Raw genomic sequence first — 23067 nt, 5'->3', positions numbered from 1 at the left:
GCCACTTGTCAGCCCAAACCTGGGTGTTGTCCAAATCTTGCTGCATTTGGGCATGAACTGTTCCAGTATCCAAAGAGTTGTAAATAGTGTTGAACACTGGCCAGTTGTCAGTGACCATACCACTTCTGACCTTATGGTGAAGGGAAGGTTATTGAAGATGGATTGGCCTAGGACACTACTCTGAGAAATGTGAGGGCTCTTGTGGTGTAGTGGTAGTGTCCGTCTGTTTGAAACAGCAGGCCTGATTCGAGTGCCACTTCCTCCAGAGGTGTGTTGTAATATCTCTGAACAGGTTGATTAGAAAATATCTACCCTGAGGAACTCCAGCAGAGATTCTGCAGTTTTCCCCTTCTCTTTATCCCAGAATCATTGAATTGCAGGTCCGTAATTGTGCAGGTTCTGTTACTTAATACCAATCTCTTGCCTTTTCCCCATTTCCCTCAAAACAATTTCTGTCCAAGGAATCAGCCAATACTACATTTCGGGCACTGCATTCCATATGCTGAATACTAGCTGTGTGAAAACGTTTTTTCCTCCTACCACCCTGGCTTCATTTGTGCATTACTTTGGATCTATGTCCTTGTGTTCTTTTTTTCTTTTATGAGTGGAATAACTTGTCCCTATTTACTCTTTTCAGCCCATGAATGATATTAAAAATCTCTGTCAGATCTGATCTCTGCCTTCTGCATGCTGTGTCCAATCCACAGAATTGACTTACTCACTGAAGCAATGGCCTCAATAACTTGCTTTGATTTCATTGAATTGACCCACAGGACTAACTGACTACAACAGACACCCCCAAGTGCTGTTATGACAGGACCGCTGACTGACCTGTATACAGCTGCCAGACCTACACACCATGACACCCTGGACTGGTTGAACTGGACCTGCATGGCTGGTTCTGGCCCACTCCGCAAACTGTAGTGATTTGTACTCCTCTGACCCTGACCGTCCCAAATAGGTTACTGACCATATCCAAACCCTTGAGGCTGATCATCAATGATACCTTTGACTTACTGTGACTGAATCCCCCTATTGACTGAGGACTTCACCTCTTTGATTTTGAGCTACGGCTGTTCGTTAGTTTCCAATGCAGTGTTTTTTTCTTGTATGTTGCAGGTACATGGTGCAGATGTGGCAATAACTTAGCACAATGCCAGAATGCAGCATGTCCATCCCTTTGATTATCATTGCTGACAACTATGTTAAGCTGCCTTTGTATCTATGCTAAAATGACAGAAGGATTGTGTGCCTTTAAGCTATGGCTAATAGGGCAAAGCACAGAAACACAAGGCAAGAAAAGAACACTGTGAGCATCCCAGTTAGTGCAAAGCGAGTGCTAAGAGAGTGCATACAGATCCCTTAGAGGCACCATGGCGTAATCCATGAGCTGAATGTCCGGAAATGTCACCATCCAGTTTCTATCCACGGGGTCAGAGAATACGATATTGCATATAAGTTGGTTTTCAAAATGAAGTGAGATTAACTATGCATACAACTAGGCCATTTACTAGTCACTAGCAAGAATCTAGTTTTGCCATTCAACACTTGGTTGGAAAATAGGGGTTTTGGGTCTTGATTTCAAGAAACACCTCACTGCTGATCCCACATGATTTTCCCATCTTCTTAGGCAACACCCAAATCATTCAGTACCTGAGTCTGGCCTTTGTGTCCACCTCACAGTCTAAATTCTCCCAGCTTTACATCTTTAAAACAGTTTACTCTTGGCCTTTCGGTCTCCATCGTTCACATAGATTGTAAAATGTTGATCCATGCAGCAGCCTCCCAGTTGGAAATTACCCATTTATTACTACTTGCTGTTTTTCTCTATTTTAACCAATCCCTGCTACAATATATTACCTGTGGCTGGTCAGCTCATTTGCCTGGATGCTTGATTTGCGATGGTGAGTGACACCAGCAGTGTGGGTTCAATTCCTGTACCAGCTGATGTTCACCTGAAGAACTCTCCCTGACAGCCTTCCCCCTCACCAGAAGTGTGGTGAATCTCAGATTAAACCACCACCAGTCATCTCTGTGGTGAGGGAGCAGCCGAATGGTTTGCAAAGATTATTGCGACTTTTTCTTTTCTTATTATGTTGCCGCACCCCCCCCCGCCTTATGAATCATTACCCTTGCTCTATTTTTCAGTTAGTTGCTGACTAAGATCATTTGAACACTTTAAAACATCCATTTGTTTGCCTTTATCCATCTATCCTGCCTGTTACAAAATTTTTAAAAAGTTAATAATATTTGTCAAAATGCATTTTCTTCTCATAAAACCATGTTTACTTTGTCTAATCATGTGGTAGTTTTTTTAACTGCATGTTGTGGTTCTGTACACCGAGCTGGGAATTTGTGTTATAGAAGTTTCGTCCCCTGTCTAGGTGACATCCTCAATGCTTGGGAGACTCCTGTGAAGCGTTTCTGTGATCTTTCCTCCGGCATTTGTAGTGGTTTGAATCTGCCGCTTCCGGTTATCAGTTCCAGCTGTCCACTGCAGTGGTCGGTATATTAGGTCCAGGTCAATGTGCTTATTGATTGAATCTGTGGATGAGTGCCATGCCTCTAGGAATTCCCTGGCTGTTCTCTGTTTGGCTTGTCCTATAATAGTAGTGTTGTCCCAGTCGAACTCATGTTGCTTGTGGGTCCTTCGTTCTGGTGAGTTGTTGTCTGAGAGTGGCTGTTGGTTTGTGTGCTGTTATGAATCCGAGTGGTCGCAGTAGTCTGGCTTTCAGTTTGGAAATGCTCTTGATGTATGGTAGTGTGGCTAGTCCTTTGGGTTGTGGCATGTCCTCATTCCGTTGTCTTTCCCTTAGGCACCTGTTGATGAAATCGCAGGGGTATCCATTTTTGGCGAATACATTGTATAGGTGTTCTTCTTCCTCTTTTTGCAGTTCTGGTGTACTGCAGTGTGTTGTGGCCCTTTTGAATAGTGTCTTGATGCAACTTTTGTGTGTGTTGGGGTGGTTGCTTTCGTAGTTTAGGACTTGGTCTGTGTGTGTGGCTTTCCTGTATACCTTTGTGGTGAATTCTCCATTCAGTGTTCTCTGTACCATCACGTCTAGGAATGGGAGTTGGTTGTCTTCTTCCTCTCCAGTGAATCGGATTCCTGTGAGTGTGGCGTTGATGATCCGGTGTGTGTTCTCTATTTATGTGTTTTTAATGATTACAAAGGTAAAACACAAAGATTACAAAGATTAAAAAGATTATAATTTCTCCTGCCTCAGCCTCTGCATTTACTTTCACCAGTCTATTGATTATATGTGCGTGGATAGGTTTTTGCAATATTTCTATGGGTTGAAGTTTTTAGAGAGCCTTTGCAGACATTTATAATTGGTGAAGTAAATTAATTACAATTCCATGATTCCTGCCCCATCTCCAGCAGCGGCGATTTTCACTCATATGGAAGAAAACCTTTATTCTGCAATCCCGACATGGCTGGCATCATTGCATATTCAAGCAATTTTCATGGTGGTGGCTGACTTACTAAGTGTATGTGGTGCACAACCTCTAAGAGTGATCTTGCACCATAGTTGGAATGAGGGAATGCTTTGAAAGAAACTTTGAGGTCCTACTGCCTTGCATACCACTCATGCCCCTCTACACCCTCAAGTGCTTTCCATGTCAGCCATTTCTTCCACTCCCACTCCCTTCCACCATTACGCACGTGCACACTTTCTCTCACATACACGCACATTACCTCTTGTCCCTGGGATGCCCCCTTGCCAATTCATGGCATTTCCATGCCCATTTCTAAACATTTGCACTCTGTTCTGAAAGAAATACCGATTGATCAAACAATATTTCCCCGTGCATAGGTATGTTCAGCACCCTGATGAAGGTCTGTGTTGTCAGTCAAGCCTCATTGTATATTCTTGGCTGAGATCTTGAACTTACGTTGTAACCAGCCAGCCTCAGCATTTAGCAGCACCTTTGGTTTGCAGTGGCGCTGAACCTGATTCCAGCATCATTGAACACTCAGCCTACCCCTTCGAATGATAATTGCACCTTTTTGAGATACTTCAACAGGCAATAAAGGTGGGAAATCTGTTGACTCCCAATTCCGACCTGTACAGTGAAAATACAATTCCTTTTGCCTGCCAGTTTGCTCTCATTCCATTTGTATCATTCATCTTTCTTTGTTGATCTCTCAACCTTTCCTCAAAATTGCTGCTGCTCTTGGCAATAAAAAGCCTCTTTTAACCTTGAATTGTTTCTCTCTCCAAACCTGCTGAGCATTTCTAATATTTCATTTTTTTTGATTTCGCATTTCTATCATGAGCAATATTTTACCTATTTCAAGGATGTATGGCCTAATGCTGCTCTGTTTGTATGTTAAATAAACCAATAAAAAGTAAATCTACAGCAAGACCACCATACTTCCATTTAATTCTTAAAGCCAAGGCAGCTAGAGTTACTGCTTTGCCCTGTTTGCTTGTTCACAAAGTGTTTGCAGCAACAAGGAGGCCAGTCAACCCATCATGTTTGTGTTGTCATGTTTTGCAGAGCCTGGATGTTTACATTGACAGTTTTTAGCATTCTTGCCTCTTTGAATGATAACCCGAGCATCAATCTCATGGCATAAACATATCAATGACTGAAAAATGGATTTAAACCTAATGTGCATGGGGCATCCTGCACTATGCCGTCCGAATATCATAAATTATTACTTTTTGTGCTGGTAGTCAGACATTTTAGCATTTTGCAAAATGTTGAGCACAGCATTCCAAGAGAGTTAAATTAACATCAACACAGACCTAGTCATTAACCTAGTGTGCTTCAACAAATATGTCATTTAAACTAATTTAATCCCCTCAGCTGTTCAGGCTGACTAACTCCTTCCAACAGATTCCTCAGACTCAAATGTTTAAATAAACTATTTCATATAAAATTAGCAAATCATTTTGATGTAATTTCAATTTTTTTTAAGGAGTCTGACTATTTGGAGAAAAACCAGGAAGAACTGCTTCTTTGAGTGAAGATCCTGATGGAAGAATTACTGCTTTATTTAAAATAACAGTTTAATACTGAGGGGTTACTGCATTTTTGCAGTTGCTATCTTTCAAGTGAAATAGTAATACGCTGCCTGTCTATTTTGGTGGTTCAGTGAGCGTACTGTTCCAATGCCATTGTCATAAGAAGCTGTTTTGGGGGAAACAAAGTGTCACTGCACTAATAATGCAGAATCCTAGGTTTGTCAGCTGGGAATATGGGTTCAAATCCCATCATGGCAGATAATTAAATTTGTACTAACTGGACAGGCCGCATTAGTCATAACAGTATGGTAAATGAACTCCTGGAGTGTGTACAAAATGGCTTTTTTAGACCAGTACATTGAGGAACCAATTCTGAACAAGCTACCCTTTATTTGCTTTCTTGGAATGAGAAAGGGTTAATTAATAACCTAGTTGTAATAGGTCGTTTAAGAAAAAGTGATCATAACCTGATGCAGTTCTTCACTAGCATTGGGATTGGACCAATTCACTTTCAAACTAGAGTCCTAAATCTAAACGAATGAAACTGCAAAGGTTTGAGAGTTGAATTGGCTATGATAGACTGGGCAACTTCATTAAAAGGCATGGTTATTATTTAAGAAATGAAAAAATGCATTTCAGCAGTTATACGTTCTTTTTAGCTTAAAGAGCAGTAAGAAAAGCGACTCATGCTTAACAAAAGAAATTCAGGATAATATTTGACTGGTTAGCCTAACACCAGGTAGGAGAAAAAAATACTGGAATCTATCATTAAGAATGTGATCACACAATACTTAGAAAATCCCAATGGAATCACACAAAATCACGCAAATTTATGAAAAAAAAAATTGTTTTTGATAACTTGAAGAATAGAGGACGAAGAACCAGTGGATATAGTGTATTTGGATTTTCAGACAACTTGATAAAGCCTAACATGAGGTTATTATACAAAATGTAAGTACATGAGAATGGTGGTAATATGTGGCATGGATTTAGTTGGTTAGCAGACAAGAATCAGTAGAAATAAATGGGTTGTTTTCGGAGTGGAAGGTAAAGTCAAATAAAGTTTCACAGAGCTGAATATGCAGGTTCCAGCTATTTGGAATGTATATCAGCAATTTAGGTGAGGAAATTAAGTCTAATATTACCATGCTTCCTTCAATGGAAAACTAGGTGGGAGTGAGAGTAGTGAGGAGGACATAAAGAGGCTTCAGGGCGATTTTGTTAAGTGAGTTGGAAATACTTCACAGTATCATGTGGATAAATGTGAAGGTATCCACTAATGTAGGAAAAAAAGGAATAGTGAAGTATTGTTCACCTGATTATAAATTGGGAAAGGTTGATGTTCCAAAGGACCTGGGGGTCATTGTACACCAGTCACTGAAAGCAAGAATGCAGATGCAGAAGAAAGGCTACATCTGAAACATTGACTTCTCTACGACCTGATGCTGCCTGGCTTGCTGTGTTCTTTCAGCCTCCTCTTATCAACCATGCAGATGAGCGAGCAGTTCCAAAGACAGGTGGAGTGTTAGTTTAACTACAGGATCAAGGAAGCCTTACAGCATCTGTACTGGTAAAATGTTCTATCACAGAACGCTGTTGAGGCAAAGTCACTGAACATATTTAAGAAAGAAATAGTTTTATGGAAGATAAAAATGTCAAGTGTATGAGGAGAGAGCAGACCTATGGCATTGAGGTTGAGGGTAGTTCATGATTAGATTAGATTAGATTTCCTACAGTGTGGAAACAGGCCCTTCGGCCCAACAAGTCCACATCGACCCTCCGAAGAGTAACCCACCCAAAATAAAGAAAAATTTGTTTGCCTCGTTGATGTGTAAAAAATGACTGACATTAGTTCAGTGCCCCAGCCAACATGTCTCCTTCAATTAAAATTGATTCATTTGTTACTTGCACAATTTTGCTGTATGAAACATGACTGGCTATGTTTCCTACCTCATAACAATGAGTGATCTTCAGTACAGATTCTAAATGCTTTAGGATATCCTAAAATATTCTAGTTTATTCTTTAATTTTTGACTAAATTTAGGAGAATTGTCAGCTTATATAATGAAGCGCTGCACCATAATGTGATACGAAGCAGCCCACATATAAATGCTTAATTTGGACTTAAAGCTTCTATTATAGTGACCAGATTTTAATGTCACTCTTGGTAGGTGACTGCATTACTATCTAAACAGATTATTCTGTTCCCTAATGAAGCTTAACATGAACTGTAAGTGCTTGACGATGAAGAACTAAGATCGATTGCCCATGTCGAAATATACAAATTAGGAGCAGTAATAGGCCAATGGGCGTTTCAAGTCTGCTCTGCCATTCACTAAGTTCATCAGGAGATGGAGAAGTCGACATTTCGGGTGTAACCTATGCTGCCTGGCTTGTTGTGTTCTTCCAGCTTCCTGCCTGTCTACAGCATCTGCAGTTTTTTTGTCTCTATTCAATAAATTCATGGCTGATTTGTTTTCTCTCAAATTTCACATTCCCATCAACTCCAATCATCTTTTATTTCTCTTAGGCAAGAGAATTAATCCACCTGCACTTCAAGTTATTCCTTAATCCCACCTCCATTGCACTCTTGAGGCAGACAGTTCCAAAGTTGCGCAGCCCTTTGAGAGAAAAAAACACATTTTCCCTCAACTTAGCTCTAAAAGAGGGTACCCTTTTAAAGTTGAAAATGCAGCAAATGTAAGTACAATACCTTCCATCACCCCAATCCACCCCACCCCACCAAATTGCACTCTATGCAATTTTGGTCAGCTTATTTAAGGAAGGATGTAGATATATTGGAGGTGGTTCAAAGGAGGTTTACAGCATCTGTACTGGAGAGTAACACCTGAAATAAGTAGGTTGTCTTATTAGGCTGGACTTAAATTTTTTTAATACAGAAGTAGATAGATTCTTAATCAATAGATCGATAATTAATCAATAGATAGATATTCAAAGGTTATTAAGGGTAATGGGGATGTGGAATTTGAAACACAAACACATCAGCCATGATCTGAATGAATTGTGGAACAGGTTGAAGAGGCTGAATGGTCTACTTCTGCTATTCATTTTGCTTATATTCCATGATGCCTTACAACTGTCGGTCTGCTCTAACTCATGTTTGGACACTCCCAAGGGTTAAATGCAGATAATTATACTGAACTTGGTGATCGCTTTGCATTTGGTTGATGTATGGGTATTTTATTAAGGGCAGAGAACTGTTAAGTAGACTCCTGATTTTTACATAAATTAGTGAAAAAGTCATGAATCAATGCCAGAGCCAGTTACATCCCAAATAAAGTTTGTTTGTATCCATCTCCTGAGGAAGTGTCAAGGCAGTCTGAATATATTTTGGAGACCAAAGCCTTTGGAAAATATCGATACAGGTTAACAAAAGCAATTTCCAGTATTTAAAGGGATAAAAATTGAATGTTAAATCCAGTATTCAGCGTGGTGGGTCAGTGAAACGTGTCTGAATTCTGAATATTTGAGCTCATGGCACAACTGGTACTTCAGTATAATTTTGTTAAATGCCATTCCTACAGTTAATGTTTTGTTGGCTTGAAATTCTGCTGTGGGTGCCAGCTGATGTATATTGAATGAGCTTGTATGAAATTCTTTCCATTGTTTTTTTTGTCCAATTATTAACCTGTTTGAAACAGACAGGTTATTGAACAAAAGGAAAAATGTGATTGTACTGGAGGGGTCGCAGAGAAAATTCACCAGGCATTACCGTGAAGATAGGCTGGATAACCTCGGGTTGTTTACTTTAGAGCAGAGAAGGCTTAAAGGGGACCTGCTTAGCGTGTATAAGATTGAGGGGCATGGACAGGGTGGATAGAAAGCCTCAGCTCATCATTGTGACGGGGAACCTCACAACCTTCAAAAAGTACTTGGATGAATACTTTAGAAATGTCATAACACTCGAAACTACTGGCAGGAAAGTAGATTTAGATAAGCTATTTGTCGGTGCAGACTTGATAAGCCAAAGGTCTCTTCTGTACTATATGATTCAATCGTTCTATTCTATGGTTAACACCTCCACTAAAATAGTGTAGAAAGGAATTTCACGTCACAATGTGTTCAAAATTCACTGCTATCCTGTAGCACTGTATCGAGGCTGCTGCCTCAGTTTTATTTTTCATTTTCTTACAGTCACACCCTCAACAATATATTTTATCCACCTCAGTGTAATGTTGCTGATACACATTTTCAACAATGTGAGGTCAATCTTGAGCATTTCAAGAGCTCCTTATTTAAAATCTGCATCAATCTGTAATTCCTGCTCGGATCCAGGAGCTCCATGTAGCCCAAGATAGACTATTATGAATATTTAAACTTCATCTATTCACTGAATAAAGCCCGAAAGAATTGCAAATGCTGTAAATCAGAAACAAAAGCTGAAGTTGCTGGAAAAGCTCAGCAGGTCTGGCAGTATCTGTGCAGAGAAATCAGAGTTAACGTTGAGTTCAGTGACACTTCCTCAGAACTCTCAGATGCTGCCAGACCTGCTGAGCTTTTCCAGCAACTTCTGTTTTTGTTTATTCATTTATGTCAGTTGAGGTAAGGTATGGCTGCAAAAGCTGAATATCAAGTCAGCAGATGCTGATGATGTTTGTCACTTTCAGGTGGTATGTGGGATGACTTAGACAGAATATGGAACTCTGTATTAATTGTTCTGAAATGTGAACTCAGCCTTACTTCAACCATGTGACCTAATCATCTCTCACACTGTCTAAGTGTATGGACACTTTGAAAAACATTCTGGGTTCCAGCCAACAAATGGTGTATCTATGAGAATATAATTGCTTTCTTAACACTTGTTTGATGTGGACTAGAGAAACGTTATAACATACAATGTCAAATACCTTGCATTAATACACAAGTGCACCTCGGTACTTAAAATTTGAATGTATGTACCAAAAGCCAAATAATGAATTGTTGCTTTATGAACTATTCAGAATAGCCTAACTGTTATAATGGCTGAAAATACTGGAAATAGCCAGCTGGTCTAGCAGCATCTGTTGAGAAAGTTAGTGTTAACATTTTAGGTTGATGACCTCATTGCAACTCCTGAATTTTCATTCAGTTAAAGCTTTCTTGAATGGAAGGATTAATAGCCTCAGACCCATTAATGTGCCATATTGCCTAGTCTGTCAACAAGAGCTCCCTGGGCTGATCTGCTTGTTCGAATCTTGGCTAGGGTTTGTAGCAACCTTTCAGGGTTTCAATGATTTTTTTTTAAATTAATGACTGGTAGCCAGAGGCTATTTGTGCCTCCACTAGCTCATGCTTTCAACCTGGTTCTCTTGTACCTTCTGTGGACCTCTGTGTTCATTGAAATATGCTTCCCCATTGTTCCCATTAATTTCCAGATCCACTTTACCCGTTTTCTACTCTCTTGGGCTCTGCTGTCCCCACTGACCTGTCAAGGATGTACAAATTGTGGAGTGGGAACACACCTATCTTACTGACATCTATAATGTAGTACCTGTTTTCTTAAAACGTTGTTAAAACAAGTTTTACGTGCACCACTTTCATATTGCACATATTGCCATTTAAATGGGGATCTGGGATTGTTAATCTTTTGAAAAGAGAAAACATAACTTGTGACTAATGCCCAACCCCCAGGTGAATAACTGTAATGCTGTTTTGTTTTCAGTTTAATTTATCATTTGTAGCAGGCAAGTAAGTTGTTCGCTGAATCGTCCTTATATGTTGATTTTTGTTTGATTCAGAGACAAATTATCAATAATGACCCTCAGGTTAAACCACTGTCTAATGAGAATGCAGTCTTCTGGAACAATGAAACTTTATTTTTATTTACTTATCAGCACTTAGCTGTCTTTGGGTCACTCAGTTGTTTTTGCTTTAGGTTTGTGTGCAACTGTTCACTCTGAAGTGTATCTGCATTTATCTCTGCCTATGTACCAAACTAACTTGGGATATAGAACTATCCACATTGGGTGACCAACTTTGGGTTCTGTGCTAAGATCTTGGGCATCTGGGAGAAACTGGAAGCCAGGGTGGGGGGGGTGACCTTTGAACTGGTGAGAGTAGCACCATGCGATCTTTTGCTTCCGGGTTAGTTTGAAGGTATCAAGGCATCATTAATGAGAAGTAGCTTTATGGAATGGAATAGCCAAGTTAAACCTGCAAACTCTTAAGAAATTCATTTCTGAAGCTGGAGAGCTGTAGTGTAGGGCAAAACCCACAGTATGATTTGCAGTAAGACAGTAGCCCCACACAGTGTGATTTGCCTCAGCACTCATCAGCACTGCCACAAGGAACAGCTCTGCCTGCATAATAAATTTAAAGGTATTTAAACCATTTCATCATTTGAGTTGTATTATTGGGGACTGAACTATGCTAAGCACTTATGGGGAATCATCTTGCATCTGAGTATCTTGAATATAACAAAAACCAGATCATTAGACTGATTAGAGTGCACTTCTGTGCAAGAACACCCTTGATCCTCCTGTGCTCTCATTAGTGGAAGAAAGTCACAAAGTGCCTGTCTGGTCTTCTCCATTTTCAAATATTCATGATGGGTAGGGATTTGGTCACAGACCAGGGTTGTTCCTACACAGCAAACCATTGTGATGAGTATGCATAAAGTTTCTATATACTTTATGCACCGCTCTGTGCATTCTGGGCCCTATTCTGTATAATTTAAGGAGAACTCCCGTACTGCACATGGAGGCATAGCAAGACTCCAGCTGCTTAATGTTTTTTGCTTTAATGCTTTTATAAGGAAGAAAGCAAATTTTTAAAAATGCTCGACAATCTTCATTGGCCTTCTCATCCATATGGACCCATTTGTCCTTGTAGTCCCTCCTGTACTTTGGCTTCCAATATCCAATCGAAAATTCACTCTTTAGCTTTAAATCATGTAAAACAAAAATCAGGAAAGATGCATCATCAGGTGTGGCTCAGCCTATAATTCACTTCCATGACTTCTGGACTCTCCCTGTCTGTTTCGCTAAGTGTTGGAAGCACCGATATGAAGTTATGACGTGATTTCAATATTGAATGAAGTTAGGGTTTGAGACCAAGAGTGGTAATGTTCTGCATGTAGTTCAGGCTTTAGTTAAGTATATGCATTATTATTTGTTGAATATATTGTCTGTATTCTAATTCACTTCACACAGTTCTTCACATATTTGTAACTATATTAGCATATATTTTAATATACTAACTCACATGCAGAATTTGTTTTTGCTTATTTTGTATTTCAATCCCATTAATGGTACATTGGGAACAGAAGCCAGAGGTCAATGTGCAGAACAATTTCTTCTCCTTCACCCTTTGTAGGTAGTTTTTACTGTTTCCAAAAACTAAAAGCCCTGTAAGTAAACAAATAAGATTTGTATAGTTTGATATCTTTATTACACATTTTGATAGTTATATGGACAATGTGTCCATATAGTGGAAGAAACCATGTCCACAATCAGATGAAGCTTGCCCCTGACTGTTGACAATAATTGAATTGAGCTTGATGTTCATAATTGTGTTCCTAATGTACATATAGTCAGATTAAGAAGATTTTTTTTAAACTGCTGTCAATTTTGCACTTACCTAGCCATTTTATTGAGAGACCGCAGGATGGTTTGTGTGGAAAATAAACACACTGTTGCACTGGTATAATAGAAAGATCTATTTTAAAATTGCAGCTGAGACTCATTGTAGAGGTACTGTAATGGAAACCATGCTGTTCTTAACCTGGCAGAACCAAGTGCTGATACTAAGAACCCAAAAACATAAATCATTGCAATCCCAATACTGGCTTGGCTGAGGAGTACCTTGGAGAGATATGTAAACATAATGAAATGTTAGTGTCGAATTCCAAATTCTTAATGGCTGAGAGATGGGGTCCTAGTACGATCTGAAGCCAAAAGATCATTAAAAATGTGCGAAAGGCAGCAGTTTTTAAAGGGAACCTTAATTACAGTAGCAGTTTGTTTGCAGTGCAGGACACAAACAGCCTAATAAAGTGACTGCTGTTTTTATGCCACTGCTATTAAAGCTGAGTAATTGATTGTGCATTGTGCACATTAGGAAATTGTGATGATGCAGAGTGAGTTTTTCATTGAGAATAAATCAGTTTGCTTCATCATGTTGGAAACAAGGCTCACATTTCTGATTTTATTCCATTGGAGATATTTCCTTCTTTATGAAGACAACCTAATATTAGAATAAAAGTATTAAAAACACTAGTGGAAAACAAAATCTTATTTCCAACCACCTGGTTTTTCTTTTTCAGTGTTATAAATGCCTAGCAGGAAGTGGAATCAAATGCTAGTAAAGTACAAAAGATTTTTTTGTCTCAGTTTGTAGTTTGTGCTGCTGCTACTCTTGAGTCCAGAAGAGGTGCTGAGAAAAGTAATTTTCATAAATTGATCTCGTCCTCACAGCTGCACTGTAATTTTGCTGTCAAGCTGCAGATGGTGCTGGACTTCCCCATCTTGAAAAAAGGTTATGTTATGTTGCTGGTGATGTCACTGGGCCACAACTGTTAAAACCTTCGTAGGTCCCTACCTAACTTTAGCAAGAGCCTCATCAAAGCTCTGAGTTGCTGTCACAAGAGTTGTGGCAGCCAGGAACACAATGGTTTGCAACTAGAATGTGCAAATTTTGACCCCTCCCAGGTGCAATTTCCACCCCTGTCCCCCTCCCCAGATGAAGAAGATTAAAACCTAAGCCATTGTGTTTACAGTAGCTGGTCTTATGGTTCAAGGAAAGTCTATTCCATCATTGTCGTCATGTCTAACAGATCTTACATATATTATATTTATTATGTTATTTTATGTGCATGAGTTATTTTTTATTTGTTCACAGCTAGGCTACGTTCTTTGTCAATCCCTAAATGCCCTTCAGATTATAAGATTGTCTTTTGGCCTTCTAAAGGGGAAATTCAGTGTATTGGGCCTTCACAAGGGGGAATGAGTGGAAGTGGGCAGTCTGGGTATTGCACAGTATGCAGATGGGGCCCAGTGCTAACAGTGTCCACTGTGAGCTGCATTCCCCATCAATACTTGCCATTTTTTAGATGTGAAGTGCAACTGCAAAATGGTTAGAACAAAGGCGAAGATGGACAGACAGATAGTATTGATTTGATGGGCAAAAGCAAAGAATTTATATTTACTGGATGTAAGGGCATCGAAGGAATAAATACATGCAATTGGATCATCGCTCATTTGCTATGTATGTAAAGTGACAATGCATACAAGTCAAACGCTAGTCAAAGGCAATTTGCACCTTGTTATTGTGCTTACAACTTGAGCATGGGCATCTCTATGGTCATGATGTTATCAGCACTGACCATACAATATAGCAACAGAAGTAAGTCATTCAGCCTATTGAGAATGTTCCGCTATTTAATGAGATCATGGTTGATCTGATAACTCTTGACTCCACTTTCATGCCTTTTCCCCCTTATGGATTAAAAATCTGTATGTCTCAGCCTTGAATATACTTTACAAACTGACCTCGACAACTCCATGCAGTAAAGAATCCCACATATTAAATGCCCTCCGAGACAAAATTCCTCCTCATCTCTGTCTTAAAATGTGTGACTCTTTATTCTGAAATTATCAGCCATTTTGACTCCTGGACTGATTCCTGTGTCACACCACTTGTTACAGGTTGCCATTCTAAAAATGTCCCCCTTACCTCAAGTTTGTCTTCTATTTGTTAGCCAATCTTCTATCCATGCTAATATACTACCTCCAGCATCTCTCATTTTATTAAGTAGCCTAATTTGTGGGACTTTATCAAACACCTTCTGAAAATTCAAATATGTTACATCCACTTATCCTTTATATGTTCTGCTTGTTACCTCAAAGAATCCTAGTAAATTTATCAGGCGTGATTTCACCTTCAAGAAGCCATGCCGATCTACTTCATTATGTTATGCATTTCTAAATGATGTGCTCTTGCATCCTTTGTAATAACCTCTAACAGTTTCTCAGTAACAAATGTTAAGCTATCTGGTCTACAGCTGCCTTTTTATTGCCTCCTTTGCTTTTGAAATAAAAGTATTACATTGGCAGATTTCCAATGCTGTGGGACTTTTCTAGACTCTAATGACTCCTGGAAAACTACTACTAGTGCCTTCACTATCTCTGATATTTTAACACCCTAGGATGCATCCCATCAGGTCCAGGGAACTTATTAATCTTTAAGCCAATTAGTTTTCCTCTCATTTTTTTTCTAGTGATAGTTATTGTTTTCATTTCTTCTCCTGGTTTTGCTCTTAATTATTTAGTAATTTGTAGATGCTATTAGTATCCTCTACTATGGAAACTAATGAAAAGTATTTATTCCACTCCTCTGCCACTCTGCCTTTCCTGGTTCCCTTAATTATTTCCCCACCCTCATTCTGTAAGGGCAACTATTCATGTTCACTTTGACTTCTGTTTTCCCACAATAGTTATCCCACTGGATAACTATTAGGGAACCAATAGACTGTCATCTCAATCTTTTTATTTCTTAACTCCACCCCTTTGGATTCAGCATCTTCTATATTTAAAGAAGCTCTTGTTGTCTGTCTTGGTATTACTTGCAAGTCTGCCCTCAAAGTTTATTTTTTCCTTCTGTTATTATTTTGGTTGTCCTTTTAATATTTTTAAGAATTTTCCCAATCTCCAGGCTTGCCATTAATCTTTGCCACATTGTCTTTTTCTTTTAATATGATGTTCTCCTTAAGTTCCCTGGATAGCTATGGTTGACTTAATCCCTTCCGCTCTGGAATTTAGTCTTACAGTGAGCCATGAATAATGTTCTTAAACGTCTACTACTGTTCCTTAACTGCCTTTGATGCTAAACACTTTATTCACTCCATTCCAGCCAGCTCTGCCCTAATTCTTTTGTAATTACCCTTATTTAAGTATAGCACAGTTGTTCCCAACCCCACTTACTCACTCTCAAAGTGAATGCAAAATTCTACCAAGTTGTGGTCACTGTTTCCTATGGGATCTTCCACTTTGACATCATCTATTAAGCCTTCCTTATTACATATCACTAACCTGAACTCTGGATCCACAACATACTGTTTCAGGAAACAATCCCAAAGACACCTGAACTCTACCTCACAGCTTCTTCTGCCAGTCTGACTATTCCAATCTACATCAAAATTGAAGTCCCCCATGATTAATGTACTTGCTTTGTTATGTGCTCTGATTATCACTAGATCCTGTCCCACTGGATAACTATTAGGGAACCAATAGACTGTCATCTCAATCTTTTTATTTCTTAACTCCACCCCTTTGGATTCAGCATCTTCTGATTCAAGATCATTTCTTGATATCAAAAATACACTAATTGTGCTTGCCCACCAACCTTCCCTTCCTACCTGATCTAGAGGTAGACAAGCAGGAGGCTGAAAGAACATAGCCAGCAGGCAGCATCAGGAGATAAAGAAGTCGACGTTTTGGGTATACAAGTAAACCTCCTTCAGGAAAGGAGGTGGGGTGGGGGAGCTGCGGATTAAGGGAGGGAGGGGGTTTGGGTGGAAAGAGAAGCAGGATGGTGAGGTAGTGATAGGTGAACATAGGTGGTGGGTACTACCTGGTTGATAGGAAGGGACGAATCTAATTGGTAGCTGGAAGCAAGGGTCAGTAGGTGAATGAAAGAGAGGAAGCAGAGCTGGAAAGGGACTCGGGGGATGGGTGGGAAGATTGTTTGAAATTGGAGAATATTGAATCCAACGAGCTGTAGACTGCCCAAGCAGAAGATAAGGTGGTGTTCTTTCAATTTACGGTCTGGTTCGCTGTGGCAATGGAGGAGGCTGAGAATAGAAATGTCGGAGTGGGAGTGGGAAGGAGCACTGGATACAGTAAACTGGGTTGGAGGAGAGGCAGGTAAACCTCTGTTTCAAGAAGTCAGATTCTCCTGAATATTTAGTTTCTAGCTTTGATCTCCATGTAATCATGTCGCTGTAATAGCTCTAAGACCATACCCATTAACCTGTATTTTTGCTGTTAGTTCATGAATTTGCTTTTGTATATTGTGTGCATTAAAGTAAAGAGCAAATCATTGTGCCTTTTTACTATTTTTACCCTATCTGCTGCTGTTTTTCCACATTTGTATACTCTGCTCTCTGAGTATTGTTATCAAAATAGTTGACCTTTAATGCTGCCAAATCCTCTTGCTTTGTAAGTCTGGCTTCGCCCTGGTCTCCCAACCACCTAGTTATTATGTTCACCAGCTTACTGGTCCCATTACAGTTAAAGTGAAGCCCATCCCAACAGAACAGCTCCCTTCTACCCCAATAGTGGTTCCAGAGCCCCACGATCTGAAACTCATTTCACCATAACCAATCCTCGAGACACATTTAGCTCCTTGACTTGAGGTACTTTATGCCAGTTTACTTGGCTCAAGTATTAATCCCAAGATTATAACCTCTGATGTTGTGCTTTATAGTTTAGTTCCTAACTGTTCAAATTTGCTCAGTAAAACTTCCTTTCTACTTCTAGCAGTATTGTTGATACCAATGTGAATGACAACTACTGGATCCCTCCCCTCCCTCTCCAAGTTCTTCTGCAGCCCAAAGGAGATATCCTTAACTCTGGCACCCCGGTAGGCTACAGCCTTTAGAACCCCAGCTCACAGCTGCAGACAGCAGTATTTATCCTTCTGATTCTATTGCTCCTACCATTCCTACTTCCTTGTTTCCTTCTCCAACTCCCTGTACCAAGATGCCATCGTTAATTCGCTCAATCTCCCTGCAGTCCTTGCTCTCATCTGCACAGCTTACAACATCCTGTTGGAACTTCTTTCATTCTCGATTCTTGCCTAAGAAGAAGAAGGCAGATGCAGGATGACCAGGGCCAATGACAGGCCCAGGAAGAGCAGTTGGTCGGTGTTGAGGACAAGGAGTGTTCAGTTCAAAGGAGAGTTCTATGTAGGTGTGCAGGAGGCCCAGAGTTTTCTGGCTCAGTGCTAATGCAGGCTCTGTATGCTCTGGGGCAGAGACAAAACTATCAGGATATTGGTTTAAGGTGAAGGGGGAAGATTTTAAAAGGACCTAAGGGGTAACTTTTTCACACAGAGAGTGGCATATGTATGGAATGAGTTGCTCGAGGAAGCAGGTACAATCACAATATTTAGAAGGAATCTGGATGGGTATATGAATAGGAAGAGTTTTAAGGTATATGGGCCAAATTGCTGGTAAATGGGATTAGGTAAGATTGAGATGTCTGATTGGTACAGACAAGTTGGACCAAAGGGTCTGTTTCCATGATGTATAATTCAGTGCAGGGAACTGAGAGCAGCAGGAATGGAGGCCTATCCTTTCCTGGTGGCTATATGATTACAGCCCCTCCAAACTTCAATGCAGCCAGCTTCTTTCAGTGAGCAAGGGGTGACCTGTATGGGGTTTCTCAGTCATGCACCAACAAATGCATCAGGACAGGGACCAGTGCCATCTATACAAAATCACACTAGTTTGTTTCCCCATAATGAGGTCAGTGCTGCAGTTGGACAGTAGGCTTTGGAACATACCTGGCTATCTTCAGGTGCAGGGTGCCATTAGACTGTACACAGACATGGCATTGAGAGGGCTCTAACACAACACTGCAGAATTAATCAACAAGAATTAATGCGCGTTAATGTTCCATTAAGGTGCAGGTGATTTGTGATCATTGTTCCTGGCGATATGTGCCCACTACCCTGGCAGTTGGAATAACTCCTACAGCCTAGAGCACTTTCATGTACCTGGTATGTTTTGAGGTTCCAAGACCTTATTTAGCTGGTTACTGGCAGACAAGAGCTACCCAGTGTGGATGTGGCTCATGTCACCATTGCACAACTCTTGATTGATGTGGTACAGATTTAATGTATGCCATGATCAGAGCCATGGTGGAACATTTTATATAGCTGTTAGAAATGTGGTTCCACTGCTTGAATCAATCTTGGTGGCAAGTGGAGGGTAAAATGGAACTGGAATCAGGTGTGAGGACGATATGGGGCTGAGTAAGCTGTTAGTGATACAAATTTGGTAAATTTTTCTCTCCACAGACTTGCTGAGTTTCTCCAGTTTGGCAGGATATGGTGCAAAAGCTCACTAGGCCTTGCAGGGGAAATCCCTCACAAAAGACTTGATATAACATGAACTTTGCCAATAAAACATTCAGCCCAATCTGTCTATATTTTGGTATTGATTCCTTTGACCCAATTCATGAGGAATACGTTTGCCTCTGATGCACTCCAACTCAGAAATAGAGTCTTCTAGCATGTATTAAAATTTAATACACTTTTTGTATTGAATGAGTTTTATATGTTGAATGGTCAACTTTGTAGTTTGATGATATGATGTGTATTTTATCTAGTGGTGCAATATTCCTATATTAAACTAAAAGAGAATATGCTGGAAAATCTCAGCAGGTCCGCAACATATGTAAGGAGAGAAGAGAGCTGACGTTTCGAGTCTAACTGACCCTTTGTCAAAGCTCCTTTTTGTACCGATAAAGCAGGGAGGAGACCCGGGTAGGCATGGAACAAGAAATGTTCCACATACCCCATGAAAAGGCAGGCATACCTAGGGCCCATGCGGGTACCCATTGCTACACCTTTGATTTGGAGAAAATGGGATGAGTTGAAGGAGAAGTTGTTGAGAGAGAGAACAAGTTCAGCCAGGCGGAGGAGACTGGTGGTGGATGGAGATTGTTTGGGTCTCTTTTCGAGAAAGAAGCGAAGAACTTTCAAGCCATCTTGGTGTGGGACGGAGATGTAAAGAGATTGCACATCTAGGGTGAATAGAGAAGGTGGTTAGGTCCTGTGAATTGAAAGCTGTCAATGTGTCGCAGGGCATCCGAAGAATCCCGGATGTAGGTGGGAAGGGAGTGAACCAGAGGAGTAAGGATGGAGTCAAAGTAGGAGGAAATAAGTTCAGTGGGGCAGGGGCATGTTGATACAATGGACTTGCCAGGACAGTCCTCCTTGTCGATTTTGGGGAGTAGGTAGAAACGGGCTGTCCGGGGTTGGGAGACTATAAGGTTGGAAGCTGTGGAGAGGAGGCATCCGGAGGAAATGAGGCCAGTCACGGTGTTGGAGACAATGGCTTGATGCTCAGTGGTATGGTCATGCTCCAGGGGGGAGGTAGAAGGAGGAATCTAAGAGTTGGCACTCAACCTATGCGAAGTAGAGGTCAGTACACCAGACAACAACAGCACCGCCCTTGTCAGCAGATTTGATGCCAAGGTTGGGGTTGGACCTAATGGAGCGAAGGGCAGAAAGTTCGGATGGAGAGAGGTTGGAATGGGTAAGAGGGGCAGGAAATTGTCCTGGCGGCGGTGTCCAATTAGAGGTGGAATGTTGGAGGGATGTGAAAGGATCTGTGGAGCAGGGGGAGGTCTCTTGCCCAAAGAAGTGAGCGCGAAGGTGATGGAAGAAGAGCTCAGCATCATGTCGAGCCTGGAATTCATTGAGGTGGGGACATAAGGGTACAAAGCTGAGTCCTTTGCTGAGAACAGCACGCTCAGCCTCAGAGACGGGAAGGTCAGAGGGTATGGTGAACGTACAGCAAGGGTTGGGGCTGGAAGAGATGGGTTTCGAGGGATTGGGACTGTTGGAAGGTGGAGGGTGGGCAGGGGTGTGGATGAGAAGTTGAAGCTTGCGTTCCTAACATCTGCAAGAAACAGGAAAAGTTTGGAGTTAAGGCATCGACTAATACGAAGGATGAAATGAAACTGTGGACCAGGACAGCTTTGAGAGAGAGTAAGTCGGTGCTGCTAGAGAGAGGTGCTTTCATGTGGAGGCGCGTGGCCCTGAGTGTGGCTTTTAGGATGCGGCGAGAACAGCAGTTGGAAGAATGTTGTATATCGTGCAAGTATCTGTAATCCTGGAGGCTGCATGCAAGGTGAAATTTGAGTTGAAATCCACGTGGAGTAAGTTGTAGGCGAATACAGTCACTGAGGAAGGTTTGTGTGTATTGGGATATAAATTCTCATTTGTTAAGAGAAACAATTTGCAATTGACATATTTTAGCTTGCACATTGCAAGAAATCAACACTGAAGATTTTGATATTTAAACTTCAGTATCTCTGTACTGAGTTGTTTATTGTGCCTAATTTGTAAAGAAATACACAAACTTTACATTATGCAACCAAGGAGTAAACTGGATAAATTTTATAAATATATATGTACTTGTAATGTCCAGGGTTCAGTTCAAAGGAGAGTTCTATGTAGGTGTGCAGGAGGCCCAGAGTTTTCTGGCTCAGTGCTAATGCAGGCTCTGTATGCTCTGGGGCAGAGACAAAACTATCAGGATATTGGTTTAAGGTGAAGGGGGAAGATTTTAAAAGGACCTAAGGGGTAACGTTTTCACACAGAGAGTGGCATGTGTATGGAATGAGCTGCTCGAGGAAGCAGGTACAATCACAATATTTAGAAGGAATCTGGATGGGTATATGAGTCTTAGTAAATGCCTTGTCTAACACTGAGAGAGAAAAGGAAAGCAGTGAAGGTGGATGGGGAGGGGGAGAGACAAATGAAAATCCTGTCAGCGGGAAAAGCAGTACTTCTTCAGGATAGGCATTCCTGGAAGAGAAGTGGCAGTGGGTTAAACACTGGATAAAAGCAAGTTACTGCGGATGCTGGAATCTGAAACCAAAAGAGAAAATGCTGGAAAATCTCAGCAAGTTTGGCAGCATCTGTAAGGAGAGAAGAGAGCCGACGTTTCGAGTCTAACTGACCCTTTGTCAAAGCTTTTATTCCTATATAAAACTGATTTCTTGTAGTAGCTCCTCACCCTTCTGCCTCCTCCACGCGGGGAAATTACTGATCCATATTAACCTGCACCTACACCTGCACAGCTTTTCTCTCTCAAACTTGTATCTCGTTAAAGAAATAACCTTTCACCCAGTTTCCATTTAATTCTCCAGTATCTTTTCCATAATCTTCTAGTTGACCCACAGCCAGTTTAATGTATGTTCCATAATTCCCCACAGCCATACTAGTCATTACTAGAGTAGTACCCTTAGCCTCTGAGGCCACATTTGGACTTTACTTCCAGTCGCTGTGAGGTCAGTTTAGCTACCTTTTTTATTCTCTTCACAAAATAAACTACTGAAACCCACAGTACTGTCAGTGGCTGAATTTAGTCCCTACATCTGTGTAAGAGATTTCTAATATTACTTAGTAGAAGCACTGAGGATCACAAACACAGAATTACAGCACTTCACTACTATGCTGAGCTAGCTGATAGCACACATAGACCATGTTTGGAAATTCTAATCTTGTGTCAGATTAACTGTGAATAATGATGTACGTGATATTGGTAATAATGATAGTTGCAATTGGTGCTGATTCTCTTCCAACTACAGTAGAATGTGTTGATTTTTTTTTAACGCAGATTGTATTTCAGTTTCTCAATTTTCTCCTTCTCTGGAAACTAATGCTCGAGTACTGTTCAACAGGTAGCAGCTGCATTCTCAACCAAATGTCAAAGTGGATATGACTTTTGCTTGTGATTCAGAAGCTTGTGGGTTCAAGTCCTATTCTGAAATCTTCTATAACATAGGCTTGATGTGGAGATGCTGGTATTGAACTAGGGTGGACAAAGTTAAAAATTACACAACACCAGGTTATACTTCAACAGGTTTATTTGAAAGTACAAGCTTTCGGAGTGCTCCTTCATGTACTTTCAAATAAGACTGTTGGACTATAACCTGGTGTTGTGTGATTAATAATATAGGCTGACATCACGTTGCGGTATCAAAGAATTGCTGGCCCATTACACCTGCTGTTTTTAAGTTGAGAATTTTAACCGAGGACCCAGCTGCTGCTCTGTGGTGGATGTAAAAGAACCTGTGGCACCATTTGTAGTGGATATGAGTGTTCCTCTACTGCACTGGCCAATGTTTATTCCTCAACTAACATAATTAAAACAGATCTTTTTCAGTAACTATTTGTGAAAGCTTGCTGTATAAATTGTTAAGTGACACCAATGGTGAGTACACTCCAAAAGTGCTCAATTGTAAGTAAAGTACTTTGAGATGCTCTGCTATCATGATAGAGACCATATAAATGTGATGACCTTCATTAGTGAGTACCAGATAATCTTAATGTGTCGAAATCTCAAAGTGAGCAA

At 40.5% G+C, this 23067-nt stretch overlaps 1 protein-coding gene across 1 annotated transcript in view; it reads left to right on the top strand.

Annotated features, from left to right (window-relative positions):
* The window catches only part of zc3h3 (zinc finger CCCH-type containing 3), a 275802-nt gene that overhangs the window by 251418 nt on the left and 1317 nt on the right, over positions 1-23067 (top strand). The window lies entirely within an intron of this gene.

This window comes from Chiloscyllium plagiosum, chromosome 4, assembly GCF_004010195.1.
Source record: "Chiloscyllium plagiosum isolate BGI_BamShark_2017 chromosome 4, ASM401019v2, whole genome shotgun sequence".
Taxonomy (NCBI): Eukaryota; Metazoa; Chordata; class Chondrichthyes; order Orectolobiformes; family Hemiscylliidae; genus Chiloscyllium; species Chiloscyllium plagiosum.
This window is presented reverse-complemented; position numbering and strand designations above follow the sequence as displayed.